We start from the raw sequence: 227 nt of genomic DNA on the forward strand, positions 1-227 counted from the left end.
TCGTGGAAGGCGTAAGAGCAGGGAAGGTTGGGAAAGGGGGGGGACGGCATGGGTAGGGGTGAAGTGAGAGGACGGGTCTGCAGGGGCCGAGGTATTGGAAAGGGGAGGCGGCTAGGCTAGGGAGGGGAACTGTCTCTTGGGGAGCTTCTTGGGCTTCGTTGGGGCTTCGTTTGTGTTCGGTTCCCTGAGTCGTAATGGCGTTTGGGAAAATGTGTTTGAAAATGAGT

The 227-nt window shown here is 57.3% G+C and overlaps 1 protein-coding gene across 1 annotated transcript in view; it reads right to left on the reverse strand.

Annotated features, from left to right (window-relative positions):
* Positions 1-227, reverse strand: part of LOC119588226 (muscarinic acetylcholine receptor DM1-like) — a gene marked incomplete in the record, with an annotated part of 70,579 nt that overhangs the window by 46,853 nt on the left and 23,499 nt on the right.

Source organism: Penaeus monodon, chromosome 23, assembly GCF_015228065.2.
Source record: "Penaeus monodon isolate SGIC_2016 chromosome 23, NSTDA_Pmon_1, whole genome shotgun sequence".
Classification (NCBI taxonomy): domain Eukaryota; kingdom Metazoa; phylum Arthropoda; class Malacostraca; order Decapoda; family Penaeidae; genus Penaeus; species Penaeus monodon.